The 14,423-nt window shown below is 44.8% G+C and overlaps 1 protein-coding gene across 3 annotated transcripts in view; it reads right to left on the bottom strand.

Annotated features, from left to right (window-relative positions):
* LOC138814010 (armadillo repeat-containing X-linked protein 3-like) overlaps positions 1-14,102 on the bottom strand; it is a 36,244-nt gene extending 22,142 nt beyond the window's left edge. For 2 of the 3 annotated variants that reach the window (XM_070002714.1, XM_070002711.1), the window contains exons 1-2: positions 13,688-14,102; positions 7,957-8,050 (exon numbers count right to left, since the gene is read on the bottom strand). The gene's annotated coding sequence lies outside the window, so the exon portion shown is untranslated. Of the gene's footprint in view, positions 1-7,956; positions 8,051-13,403; positions 13,507-13,687 lie in introns of those variants that run through there. The other variant, XM_070002712.1, reaches the window with a different exon arrangement.
* Between the last annotated feature and the right edge of the window lie 321 nt (positions 14,103-14,423).

The raw sequence follows: 14,423 nt of genomic DNA, 5'->3' as shown, positions 1-14,423 counted from the left end.
ACTCTACCAAGATGTTATAAATTCTAACTTATCGAAGAGCAAGCTACAATAGTCTATGTCTATAATCCTAGCTACTTAAGCCTAGTGCCAGTGGCTCAAGCCTGTAATCCTAGCTACTCAGGAGGCTGAGATTTGAGGATTATGGATCAAAGGCAGTCTGGGCAGAAAGTCCACAAGACTCTTATCTCAAATTAACCACCAGAAAACCAGAGATGGTGCTGTGGCTCAAGTGGTAGAGCACTCACCTTGAGCTGAAGAGCTCAGGTACAGCACCCAAGTCCAGGGTTCAAGCCCCAAGACCACCACCAACAACAACAACAAAATCCCAGCTACTTAGAAGACAGAAAGTAGAAGGTACATAGTTCGAGGCCAGCCTGGGCAAAATGCTAGTAAGATCCTATCATAACAAACAAGCTGAGCATGGTGGGTCATACCTGTAATACCAGCTGTGCTAGAAGAGGCAGGGGAATCATGTTCCAAGGTCAACCATTGACAATTGTATGAGATCCTTATCTGAAAAATAACTAGAACAGCAAAGAAAGGACTGGGAGAAATGAGCAAGTGATAGATGCCTATAAGCACAAAGCGCTAAGTTCAAACCTCAGTACCACAATTTTTTTAAAAACAAAGATTAATTTAAAATATTTATCTGTAGAGTTTCCATGGGCATATTGTTGAAAATCAGATGCAAACTCAAATTTTACCTTGTGCTTATTCTTCATTTAAAATTGCTTGCCTGTCTGTGAAATGAAGAAACATCTTGGATATAGCTTTATAATTACCATGTACAGCAGGTCAAGGAAATGTTTTCCCTGGTGAAAAATGAGTTGTCTGTACAAACTACACAATTTTTTTGCATCATCTACTTAAGAAGTAATTACAAGAATAAATAATGTATGTGCCCTAACTTTGTCCAACTGAAGAAAAAATTGTAAAGTTAACCTAATAGAAACACTTCTTAAAATTTTTTGCATTTTTTTTTGCAGCCAAAGACCTGTTTCCTTCCACAGGAAAATAAAGTGAGTAGATGAAGACAATGTGAATCGACTTCTTTTAAAAATAGAACTCTGGGAGGTGGCACTACGGCTCCAAGTGGGAGAATGCTAACTCTGAGCAAAAGAGCTCAGGCACAGCGCCCAGGCCCCAAGTTCAAGCCTCACGACTGACAAAATATAAACAAAGAAAAACAGAAAATAGAACTCCACTTAGAGGACTTGACTGTTTCATCTGGAGGTGTGGCAGAGTGACTGGCATGGCCTTCTAGGTGGCTCCCCGCTTTATTAGGTCCGCTGGGAATCATGTGGTCCAACCGGATCATTCTACAATTGACAACTTAGGTATCAAAGATGCCAGAGTGGCACAAAGAACTGAGCTGCAGCTCAGTGAATATTCCAAATGTCTCCTTTATTCCCCAGCCTCCCCTGCCCTGAAGGTAGGCTGCAATCATGTTGACAAGTTCTGATCAAAACATTATGAACAAAAGTGACAGGTCATTCCCTGGATGAGATGGTAAAACGGAGCTGTCCGTTTCTCTCGTTCCCTTTGGCGGTCCCAGGCTGAGATGATGGAAGCGTGGTACGGAGGGTACCTGGATCCCAGGGCCACGTCATGCTCCAGAGGAATAGCCAACATCCATCTGACTCTGCATAAGCAGGAATCTGACCCTTGTGGTATAAAGACACAGAGATCTGGGGCTGGAAAGGTGGCTCAGTGGTAGAGTGCTTGCCTTGCATGCATGAGGCCCTGGGTTCGATTCCCCAGCACCACATAAGCAAAAAGAAAAAAAGCCAGAAGTGGTGCTGTGGCTCAAGTGGTAGAGCGCTAGCCTTGAAGCTGAAGAGCTGAGGGACAGCACCCAGGCCCAGAGTTCAGGCCCCACAACCAGACCCAAAAATAAAAAATAAAAAGAAAAAGAAAAAAGAAAAAAAAGACACAGAGATCTGAGAGTTTATCACTGCAGTAGAGATCAGCCTATTCTAACTAATAACTGAAGCATTTTGCTCAAGTTCAGACAGAAGTTTATGGCAGAGCTAGAACTGTGACCTAAAATCTCCTGACTTACTCATCCAGTATTCTGTCTTACCACGTATAGAAGAATCCACGCAGTCACCACCAAATTACATCGTAAGCTAAACAACCAGTCAGCTGGAAATAAAAATGGACATAAGGTACTGAACTGAAAAAAAAAAAAAAGACAATGCCCTGCTGGGTGCCAGTGGCCCATGCCTGTAATCCTAGCCACTTGGGAGGCTGAGATCCTCAGATCACAGTTAAAAGCCAGCCCGAGTCTGTGAGACTCTCATTTCCTAAATCTACCAAAAAGCTGGAAGTGGAACTGTAGCTCAAGTGATAGAGTGTTAGCCTTATGCAAGCAAGCTCAGGAACAGTATCCAGGCACTGAGTTCAAGCCCTAGGACCAGCACACACAAAAAAAGACAGCACCCATGGATTGTGGTACAAAATCAGGAGGGCATGACCAAGCTACAGTGTTCACTTTCAGAGAGGCCAACCACTCTCTGGGAGGGGCTTGGATGGTCCCTTAGCTCCTGATTTATATATTTTCTTCAAATGGATAACAATTTCTCCTACAAGACTCCAGCCCAATTTTAGAAAGTCAAATGCCCCCAAAAGAAGTGTTTCTTTCTTCCTATTTGTATACAGATGCCCTCAAACACACACAGGAACCTGTGCATCAAACCCAGATTAACTTAACCTAATGTAGAATTCTTTTAAAGCAATAACTTATGGGGAAATGAGTTATTGGTTGCTAGGCAACATCCATGCAAAGCTCTTTCTTTGCAATCCAGCATTCTCTCCATCTTCATGGACAAAAGTCAAGGAGACCTTAGTGAAAGGCATATATTTAGTAGTGACATCAAGAGATAGCAAATGAATTTTTCTTGGAAACAATTCACTACAAAACACCAACCCCTTCGGGTTTGCAAATGCCCACCCTCGGTGCACAGAATGCTGTTTGCTGTGCTGAAATATTGCTGTTCTCGGCACAAACAGGCCAGAGGGCTATCTTCTGGCATAATCCAAATCGAAGTGGAGGTTGTTCAAAGTCAAGCAAGCCTATTCTCTTTCAAAGTCAGGAAGGAATTGGCTGAGACCCCACCCTGGTGAGTTTATTCTCTGCCCAGATACCAAGAGCTTAAGGTAAAAGTGAGTCCTTCCCCTTCTTTGTTCCTTCCTGAAAAATGGATTCCTTATTTGCGTGCTAGCTTTTGGGCACAAGGGATCCCATCTCTGTACTACATCCAGACTAGTCTCCACCAATCTGTGAGTTGTAGACTCGTGCATTCCTCTGCTCCCACCATCCCTTGCCTTCTACTGTGTGGCTAGCTTCATCAGCTGGCTGAGGTATACACCTTATACTCAGTATCCACTAGGGAACGGGTTCTCTGATCATGATTACCAAGACATAGAGCTTATTTATTATATTTTCCCCTCCGTTCCTAGAGCAAAGCAACTTCTCTGGGAAGGACCCACCAGTGCATTCGGGGGAGTATTGTCTGAGGTACAACTATCCCTACTGATGCTACTTGCCATTCAAGGCTTTGCAAACCATTTTCTATCAAGAGATACAGAGAGCTTCTCAACCTAGACCTGAGACTGAGATCTGAGGATCATAATTCACTGTTAGCCCAGACAATAAAGTCCATGAGACACTACCCCAATTAACCAGCAAAATGCTGGACTGGAGGCATGGCTTAAGTGATAAGTCTCAACCAAACAAGCAAGTCAAGAGTGAGCAAAGTTCTGAGTGCAAACTCCAGTACTGCCAAAATAATAATATAATAATAATAACAATACTTTGTAGGACACATTATGGGGAAAATAAGGCACACACAAAAAAGCAAAGCATGTTACTCATTTCATCCAGTTTTGCCTTCATGAAAACACTACAAGACAATTTTAGAGATAATTCTGGGCTACTCGATACTGTAAAAGTTGCTAGAATCAAAATAGAATGGAAACACTTGTGTAGCCCTAACTAAAAGAATAATAGAAAGAAAAAAAAGAAAGGTACATCTAGCTCACCACCAAAAAAAAAAAAAAAAAAAAGAACACTAGCACAACCAGGAAGTTTGAAAGGAGGAGAGGAGGAGATCTTATGGACGTGACTCTAATCCATCCCTCTGAACAATCCCTAAACTGCTTTTTTCTTATAGTTCTGTTAAAATCATTACTTCATTCCACTTACTTCTATTGTAGCTAGCTAGAAAATACCATCACCCTGATAAATTCTTAAAGGGACAGGTTGAAATTTCTCCCCTGAAGTCTTCTCCAAATCATTACCATCTAGTTATTGTTTTGACAATGTTTAATGAACATTATTGTAATGATTTAATTTGCCATAATAGACCTTATGCTTTCATATAATAATTTATGTGCTATTTTCATATTGGTGTCATTTTACTATGGGGGTTATCCAGTCAAACTAAGATACACAAAGTGCTAACCTATCATCAATTATATACTATCCAAGTTTTGTAATAATGTATTCCCTTTTTCTATAGATTATACATTAGCCAATTTATAGAACAGAAAATAATTCAGTCCAAAAAATATAGTATCCTTACAATAATATAACAGTTCTTTTTCTTATCATTCAAATTTGAAAATAAGAACCTGGCTAAGTATGAGAAAGCTCTTAAGTCATATACAACTTATGGAAAGTGATTTGGGGGAAAATTTTTATTATGAATCTAGGCATACTGGTGGCTCAAGCCTGTAACCCTAGCTACTCAGGAAGCTGAGATCTGAGGATCACTAGTTCAAAGCCAGCCCAGGCAGGGAAGTCCATGAGACTCTCATCCCAATTAATCACCAATAAATTGGAAGTGGAGCTGTGGCTCAAGTGGTAGAGTGCTAGCCTGAAGCAAAAAAAAGCTTAGGGACAGAGCTCAGGCCCTGAGTTCAAGCCCCATGACTGACAGGAAAAAATATGTTATTATGTTAATAATGATTTTTTATGCATTTATTCTCATCAATTCATCACAAAGTCCAAATTCCTGTACTCTGTTATTGACCTTTATGGCTTCCCTTTTCAGGTTTGTCTTACTTTTCATTTAAAAAAAATCCCTTCATTTAGTTTTAGTAGGGCCTCAAAAAGGACAAAATAGAATGTATGTGTTCAGTGCACTACTGAGCCTGGCAAGAATCCAATGTTTATTCAGACGAAGGCGTGCTAGCACACACTCACAGAGCTGCTGCTGAGGGTACACTGCCCCAGCCTGAACCCAGGCTCTAAAAATTATTTATTCCTAGACACTAGTTAGAGAGACAGAAAGGGAATTTTCAATAACTTTAGTCTCCTCAGAGAGATAAGAGAAGTTCTGCATCCAGAAACCATGACAGGTTTCTTGGTGGGGGGTTTTTTTGTTGTTTTTTTTTTAGACAAAGAATCGAGAAACAAATCAATGTGAGTCATCAAAATTAAAAACATGACAGCACAGATTAAAATTTCAGATGAAATGCTGCTAGGTGAGATTCAGAAAGCTTTCTAGAGGAATATAGAAAAGAGCTGGTGTGATGTGTGTGTGTGTGTGTGTGTGTGTGTGTGTGTGTGTGTGTGTGTGTGTGTGTGTGTGTGTGTGTGTGTGTGTGTGTGTGTGTGTGTGTGTGTGTGATGTTGTGTTCCACACTCAACCTGTCATGTTAGCAACACATACTTAAAAATGTGGAGATTTTTACATCAACTGTCTCCAATAATTTCTGGGTTTCCTTTTAAAAATGCATCACTAATTATAGGATAGTTATCCCAGCTGGAGGTCTTTTTCCTTGCTGGAATTCAACCACTTTTCAGCAAGGCTAAAACCCAGATAAATGCTATGTGTGTCATTTAAAAAGCCAACGATTACACAAAGACACATCTGAATCACTTTTTCCTAAATTAACACATTATTTTGATGTGTCAAGAAGAGTGTTAGCATACATATATTTCTTCTTGCTTCAACTATGAAGCAATCTCAGACGGAGGCACACATCACATCTGTTGAGCTGTGGGTCTTCAAGACTGAAAGATTTGCCCGGGTGCCCTCAGAGGCTGACTGCCGGCATGGACAGAGAAAGAAAGAATCAACACAAATCCTCGCATCTATCATTTGGACTGCACTCTGAAGAAGGGTGAGCTCAATAAACCTTCCTGGGGGTAGCTTCGTTCTGTCTTTTGAAGTGGTAAAACAGAGGTAACATAAAAGTTATCATTCTGATGTCCAATCCTCTTCACAGAATACAGGCATCTAAAATCATATTCTATAGTTACATCCAGTTCACATGCATGACTGAAGAAGTACTTGCAGACATGTCCTGACACACACTGACCCAAACACACATGTTCACATGGCCATACAACCACCCCCATGGCTCGTGTATGCTCACTCACACAGGAACGTACACACTGACCATCACACAGGTATACAGTCACCCACCTCCCTCTCACCTGTACGTACTCTTGCACACACCTATTCCCACGCACTCAGTCTGGGCCCAGTGGCTCATAAACAGCAGACATTAATTTCTAACAGTTGTGGAGGCTGGAAGGCTGAGATCAGGGCCATGGTCCATGGGTTCAGGGAAGGAGACTCTTAGTCATTCACACACAGACACACACACACACTCAAACCCAACCTACACATCCACCATACACTCACACATTAACCCAACCACAATCATTCTTACATACTGGTGCACACATTCACACACATTCACAGACATATACACACCCACACACACACACACACACTCATCCCTACAGTCACTGACATACACACATACACACACACACACACCTTTAACCACACTGTAGGAATCCTGACATGATGCTTGTCAGGCAAAGAGTAGATGTGAGCCACTGAGGTGAAGAGTGTCTAGGGGAAGAAGACAGAGAATTTGTCCATATTGGGCAGTGCAGAATCATCTGAATGTCAAAAATATGGACTGGGTTAATATGCCCAAAAGGAGAACAGAGTTTTGTTTCTTTACCTGTCTGTAGTCTTCTGCTATGAAAATAGGAATGAAGGTAGACTTCAAGAAGGTTAGAGGAAGGAGTTGATCACACTTCCCATCAGCCTCCCCTTGGGACACCTCATCCACTTCACACTGTCTGCACTTGGCAGGCTCTGGGTTAGGAACTGGGGCCTTCGAGAAGTGATGGCATCAGCAAGGCGGAGCTCCCATGAACAGGATTAGTGCCCTTAGAGGAAGAGCCCCACCCCCACACCATGCTCTCTAGCATTTTATGACATGTGAGGATGTAACAAAAAGTACGCAGCCTCCCCAACGCTGCTGGTACCCTGAGCTTGGCCTCCACAGCCCTGAGAAATCAAGGTCTGCTGTTCACCCCATCAGTGCTAGTGTGACTCCTCAGCCAGAGATGACAGAGACAGGACCCGACTCATTCGCTAGAACCCACTGTAAACTGACTTCACCCCAGAACACTTCCCTGGCCTGGCCCTCATTACAGCTCAGTGTTTTTGCTTTGGGCCACAGCCTACGTGAACTCTCTTCAGCCACAGCCCTATTGTCAAATGGCCTTGAATCTTCCTCCTCTGCCATCTCTAGCCAGAGGCTCCTTGCCTTCACCTCTTCTCTCGCGTGTCCCTAAGTGTCTGGACTCTGATTTTCTCTCATTTGTTCCATATTTTTTCCTCTTGGACAATTTCTGTACACTCCCTGGCTTCTGCCTCATCTGTGTGCAAGCTCCCCACATTCTCTCCCACCCTAGTGATTCTCCATTGTTTCTCTCTGCTCTGCCCAGCTGCCCACAGGCCCGCTCTTCCTGTCTGCCTACTAGCACTGCACACAGGACACGGACAACCCTAAAGTAAGTAAATAGCATAAACCAACAAAAATGAAGTAACTGTCACCCTGGCATTTTTCCTTATGTGAATAAACATCTGTCTTAGTCCATTGACCTTCATAAAATACAAGACAAGTTTATTTTCTTACTATTCTGGAGGCTGAGAAGTACAGGGTCAAGGTGCACCCCAAGTTCACTTCCCTTCCTGGCTTGCATGTGACCATCTTCTCATCGTAGCCTCACCTGGAAAAAAGAAGGCAAAGGCTCTGATGTCATTTCTTATCAGGATACTACTCCCATCAGACTGATGATTACAATCCCATAAGTACCTTCAAAATCCCACATCCAAAATGAACTATATAACTTGTGGGTGGAGATGGGAGGGAAAACCTGGAAGAGAGCCAGGGAAGGAGTGACATTGTCCAAAACGAAATGTGCTCTTTACCTGACTTACATAACTGTAACTCCTCTAGAAAAGACCTATGTCCAAATATTATGCAGGCTGGGGGCTCATGTGAATTTACAGGACACAATCCGGTCTGTAGTATTGTGCCTGCATCCTTCAAAAGTCACATTCTTCTCACATGCTAGATTCATTCCCTCCAAATAGCCTGCAAAGTTTTCATTCATTCCAGCATCTAGTCTATAATCTCAAGTCCAACATCTTATCTAAATCAGACGTAGGTTAAATCTCTCAGTACAAATTATCCTAAGGTAAAACTTCTGTACGTCTGTTTATCTGTAAAACCAGACAAGTGACACCCTTCCAAAAACCCAGGAAAGTGCTTGTCATGACAAAAGGTAGCAAGAGGAAAGAAGCAATGAGTGAGGGGTCCTGGGGGAATCTGCACCTAGCCAGGCCAACTCCGCAAGTTCACAAGACTCAAGAGCAACCCTCTCCGGCTCAATGTTCCACCACCCCACGGCCCTGTGGGCTACCCTGCCCCTTTGGCTTCCTTTGAGGGAATTGCACTCTGAGACCAAGGAGGAAACAGCCTTCCCCCTGGACACAGAGTAGGAACGGCAGCCTCGTGATATCTGAATTGCCTCTGGGGACATTCTTCCCCTTCACTGAAGAATAAATAGCATCCATTCATAGCCACATAACTCCATGGGCATGTGCTATAGCACACACTTTCGTCCTTCTGTCTCATTTTCTCTGTCCCACTTGACTCAAACTGGTGATGTCTCTGCAGGTGTGATGCCATCTCTGGTCCTGGCTTCTGCTAAGATGGCTGACTGGCATCACAGGGACTCCTTTATAGAGCAACTGTCCAGCCATACCCTCAACTTCTCCCCCAACAGGCAGCCTCAAAATTTGAAATATGGATAAGCTAAGACATTTCTGAATCTTAGAGTTCTGGCTCTTTGCTAACAATTCCTCCCCGAATTCATCCCTCTCCTATTTTACAAAGAACAGCCAGGAGGATCCAAGTCACTCCTCCAACACCTGCCTCAGGACTCCACTCAGCTAAGCACCCAGTCTCACTGCTCACAAGTTCTGTTTTTCCATCAGAGCCTAGAACACAATTCAACCAAGTGACTTCCCCACTTTATGGCAAGGAGTACAACTTCCTTCCCAGTCTTTCCACCTTGGTACCAGCAGGTAAGCATTGCACAGTGGCCATAAGGATGTGCAAGATGGTGGAATGCGCTGTGGTCCATGGTATGCTTTTCCCTGCCAGCTCCATACCCTGCTCTGGTCTCCTTTCTGATCACTGTCTCCAAGCATCAGGCTCTGTACACTGAGCTGCCCAGCATGTTTTTCCCACCTTCGTGCCTCCTGTCTTCCTTTACACAGAACTATCTTCAACTGGAAAGTGCCTCCCTTCTTCACTGTCCATCCTTCATATCCTTAAGTAGAACTGAGCTCCAAGGAACTGCTTAGATGTCCTGACCCTGCTCACAGCCCTCTTCTAGTATTTGCCTTTGTCTATATATACCTGTCTCTCCCATTAGACAAAGTTTCTTCATGTCTTAGTCCATTTGGATCTGAATAATTTATACAGAGAAGAGATTTATTTCCCACAGTTGTGCATGGTGGGCTGCCTAAGGTGAGCACACCAGCCTGTCTAGGGTGCTTAGGGTCTGGTAAGGACATGCTGGATCACTGGCATCTTCTCAGAGTAGCATCATCACCTGGCAAGGGGCCAAGTAGCAAAAAGAGAGGATGAAGAGTTCCCTACAACCCTTTCATAAAGTTGTATAAAGTAGCCAGTCCCATTAAGGACTGAGTCACTTCCCAGAAGGAACCACCTCTTAATACCACTATAATAGGAACTAGTTTCACCACAGGTTTCGTTTCTGAGGGAACACACTGAAATTGTAGCACCAGCTCTCCTTGGAGGGGGAACACTCGGGCTCTGCCCCTAGCTTTCAAGGAAGTGTGTAAGTGGCAGCAGTTATGTGGGCTGGAAGAGCATGTTAAGGTGCTATATACTTTTGTCATATAATTTCTCCAGTTACAAAAGGAAAACTGTAAATATTTTCAACTATGATCCTATGGGCCATTTAATTAGTCTGAATATAGAGTACTGAATTTTGAGGCAAATGCATTCTTCATCAGTATATAATAATATTCAAAACAAACACAAAACTAAGGAGATGACCATTTGGATCATAAGTCAGTTTGTCTACTCTCCGAAGAAATGTATGATGCTCAGAAATGGGATATTTAATCAGATTTGCAAATCAATTACATGAGGGCAATCACCATTCTATTTTAGTGTCTCTGCTATGATATTTTACCTTACATTTAATTTAAAATAAGCCTAAAAGAAAGAGGTTACAGATAAGCTTCAAATTTAAAAATACACTGGGGATGACTGGCCTGACCTTTGTGAAAATATTTGAAGATCATGTAAAAGATGGTTGACATCAAAACCAAAATCTTCTTTTTTTTGGGGGGGGGGGGTCCAATCGTGGAGCCTGAACTCTGGGCCTGGCGCTGTCCCTCAGCTCTTCAGCTCAAGGCTAGCGCTCTACCACTTGAGCCATAGCACCACTTCCGGCTTTTTTTCTTATTTTTGCTTATGTGGTGCTGAGGAATCGAACCCAGGGCCTCATGCATGCAAGGCAAGCGCTCTACCACTGAGCCACCTTCCCAGCCCAACCAAAATCTTCTTAATTGGCCAGAATAATCTGCACGGGTCTCTGGCTCTCTACTCTCCCAACAGCATCTCTTTATATGAGAGTCCTTTGAAATGTCAACCAGTGATGGAAATTTCTACCCAAAACCATACAGGATCTTGTAGGAGGACAGGGTAAAGAATGTGTCCTACACATTGGCACTGTGGTTCAAGTGGTAGAGCGCTAACCTTGAGCTGAAGAGCTGAGAGATAGCGCCCAGGCCCAGAGTTCATATCAAGAAGAGCATGACTAAACTTTCAAATGCCCAAAAGCAGAATTTGAGCAACCCAGCCATGTGGTACATCTTTCATGACTGAGCAAGGATTTGTCACCATCAAGAAACCAATCTTGTAAAACTAAGGCCACTGGTCCTACCAACGGGGCTCAATAGGATTGGCAAGAGGAGCGTGGCAAGAAGTTGCTGGCATCCATAAGCCTTTCTAGCACAGGAGTGAAGTATGTGTCCTCTCCTGCCTTGTTTATGTTTGTGGAGTTGTTCTGTGCTCTCCAGAGAAGAGCTGTCTTTTCCCACTCCCTGTCTCTCTTTGGCACTCTGCCTCTTCCAGTTGGCAACTGGCTATTTGATCTTTAATAGTAGATTCTAATTTGTGCAAGTTGTTAGAAATAAACTGAAGTGATATTCAATAAATCAAAATTGATTTATTTTCTCCTCATTATGGGCCATATTTTTTGTTTCTTTACCTCGTGAACTTAAAATTCAATAAAATATTTATAAGAAGTTTATTCACTTATCTTAATAAGAAATCTGGATATCACTCAATAATGGACTAAATCCTAAGCTAGAAATATGAAATATAAATATGAAATGAGAAGATGATAGAATGAAATTATCCCATGCTTAGAAATTTAGGTTTCTCCTAAATGTAGATTACCAAAAGTAAGACTGAGGGCTAGGAAGGTGGCTCAGTGGTAGAGCGCTTGCTTTGCATGCATGAGGGCCTGGGTTTGATTCCTCAGCAACACATAAGCAGAAAAAGCCGGAAGTGGCACTGTGGCTCAAGTGGTAGGGTGCTAAGCCTTGAGCTGAAGAGCTGAGGGACAGTGCCCAGGCCCAGAGTTCAGACCCCACAACCGACAAAAAAAAAAAAAAGTAAGGTTGACAACAGTGGGGAATAAAATGTAAAATGTTTTAACACATATATAGGTACATATATAATGCTATAGTATATACATTTTCTGCTTAGCTGCAAAAATATTTTTAAGAAGTACAAGTTCCTTTATTCTTTCCTTCCCTCTCTCCTTGCCCCACCCCCTTCTCGGTAGTACTTGATTTTGAACCCAGGTACTGACTTGAACTATGTAGAAGAAATACTCTGCCACTTGCAAACTACATCCTCCTCAGTCCTTTCATTTGTATTTGTAAGTTACTTCTCAGAATAGAACCTTCAGGAGTTCTAAACAGAGTTGGGGGGGTGGATTTTTAAAAAAAAAACAGGTTTTGAAATTTTCCTCTTTATTTTCATTGTTTGCATTTCCTTACTATGTAGATGAATGGTTCAAATTTGTCTTGTTCGTGTTAATGGTGATATTCTAGAAAAAAATAGTTATGGACCACTTCTGTTATTTCCTCAACTCTTTTATAAATTTAGATAATACAATAATTACCTAGCAATAGGGACAAATCCATATTTTGTAGGGACTGATGCCCAAACCATCTGAGGACCCTGTGTAGCAGAGAATATATAAAACTAGTGTGGTTCCACTGGGTGTTTTGGGTTTTTTTTCCCAAAAAACCTGATTATATGAGGGCTCTTCTGGAAGAAACTGCAAAGAAGAGATTTAGGAGCTCAGGCTTCATGTTTCCCAATGAACCTGCAAACCCTGGACATTAATAAAACTTTTAAACCAGTTTTCCAGAATTGACCACCTCCATGTCAAGCAGGTCCCAGTAAAAGCTTGAGGTCTTGGGGAGCCACACACAGACGGCATTTTTGCTCTGCTTTTGCTTTGTTTCACGTTAACCATCTTGCTCCTGCTTAGGCCTTCTCTACATACTTTTTTTTTTTTAATTAACATTCTTTCTCCAACAAAACCAAGAGTGCCTAGACCTGGTGACCTGACTCCGATAGAGTCCAAAGCCAGGGACTCTTCTATCCTAGAACCCACGGATGAGTGTCTATGACGGGAAATCAGGTTCAAATTCCACCTCAGAAAACTAGGAAATGCAGCTGCGGTACTCACCAGACACCATGTTAAAAATGAAAACTATACAACCCATGGGTAGGGGATGGGAGGCCAAAAAAAAAAAAAATACCCTGGGGGAGAGTGAGGCGGGGTGACCCCTCTGTCCATCATCGTGATAACAGCAATTTAAAAATTAAAGGAAAACTAGGGAAATACCTCCTTCGGGAGGTTGTAGGCTCTCAGACGCAGTCTTCCAGCGATGTTGAATTCTCATCGTGGAAGAACAGACCGGTGGGGTGACCCTTCCCACTTGGACCCCTACCTGCGCTGCTGCTTCCTCCTGGGCGCGTGTCGGCTGCGGCTGTACCCCGCGGTGGAGGCCGAGCCCCCTCGGGGCTGGGGTGGTTTTCTAGGCCCCGTTCTCTGCGGCTTGGACCCCGGTAGCGGGGAGGGGGGGGGGGGCGGCGATCGGCTGGATGGATCCGCCAGTCCTGCCTGGGAAGGCAGCCTGGCAGCCAGGGGAGGGGCCGGCGCGCTCACCCTTGGGGTCCTCCTCTGCCCCCTCTCCTCCTCCCTTTCCCCATCCCGTCCGAGGAAATCACTTACCCCGTGATTCACACGGGAGGTGGGTGGCGTTGGCTGGGCACCCCGGCTGGGGACGCGCTGCTGCCTGGCTGCCTGGCCGGCCGGCCGGGACTAATGGCCGAATCCTCCGCGCGGCCGGCTCCCACCGTCGGGCGCTGCGCGCGAGCGGCTCGGCTCACCCGCCCGCCGGGTCAGGCACCCGGAGGCGGAAGCGGCCGAGAAACCGGAGGCGGCAGCGGCGGGGCCCTGCGGCCTGTCCAGGGTGGTGGTTCCGCGCACCCCGGCTCTGCCCGGCCTACCCTGGGTCTGGCCTGGTCTGGCCCCGGCGCCGAGGGAGGATCCCACGCCTAGGCCTCGAGCCACGGGGGAACACTAGGCCCCGAGAGGGGCGGCGACGTGTCCGAGCCGCGCTGGAGACGCCACCGGGGCGGGATGCGCCCCCCCCCCCCCGTGCGCGCGGCACATGCCTGGCACGCGCGCCGACCGCGGCACACGCGCCCTCCGCGGCACGCGTGCGCACACACACGGTGCGCCGAGCTCTCCAGGGAGACCGTCCCGGGCCCCCTGCCGCGGCCACGGAAGGCGGCAACACAATACAGGGCGCAGCCCGGCGCTGGGCACCGGGACCCGAGGCCTCGCGTGTGGAGAAAGCCGATCGCATTGCACATGCCGCGAATCGGTCCCCATCCGCCAGGATCCCCAGGACAGACGTGCACAGCACCCTAGGCCTGGATTCGGAGGCTCAGAGACTCTTATC

The sequence above is a fragment of the Dipodomys merriami genome, unplaced genomic scaffold (assembly GCF_024711535.1).
Source record: "Dipodomys merriami isolate MVZ:Mamm:240054 unplaced genomic scaffold, mDipMer1.0.p SCAF_6, whole genome shotgun sequence".
Classification (NCBI taxonomy): Eukaryota; Metazoa; Chordata; class Mammalia; order Rodentia; family Heteromyidae; genus Dipodomys; species Dipodomys merriami.
The sequence above is the reverse complement of the archived record's forward strand: the minus strand, read 5'-3'. Positions and strand labels throughout refer to the sequence as shown.